We start from the raw sequence: 234 nt of genomic DNA on the forward strand, positions 1-234 counted from the left end.
GCTTAGGAAGATCGGGGATTTTTTTTTTTTCGTGAAACGTACCTGACTGATAAAACCAAGTCAAGGTACTGTGCTTGAGCAATTACTTGCTCCTCAGTAACGACTCCGGCCTTAGCTACATCCTCATGTGATCTTTGGCAATAAAGATTTTACAAACCATTCAGCTAAGATCTGATCCGAATAAAAACCTTCACTAAACGCCGTCGACGTCTCCATTCATGAATGTGATCTGAA

This window comes from Pinus tabuliformis, chromosome Q (genome assembly GCF_031772625.1).
Source record: "Pinus tabuliformis cultivar Carrire ecotype Pingquan chromosome Q, CPIR1, whole genome shotgun sequence".
NCBI lineage: Eukaryota > Viridiplantae > Streptophyta > Pinopsida > Pinales > Pinaceae > Pinus > Pinus tabuliformis.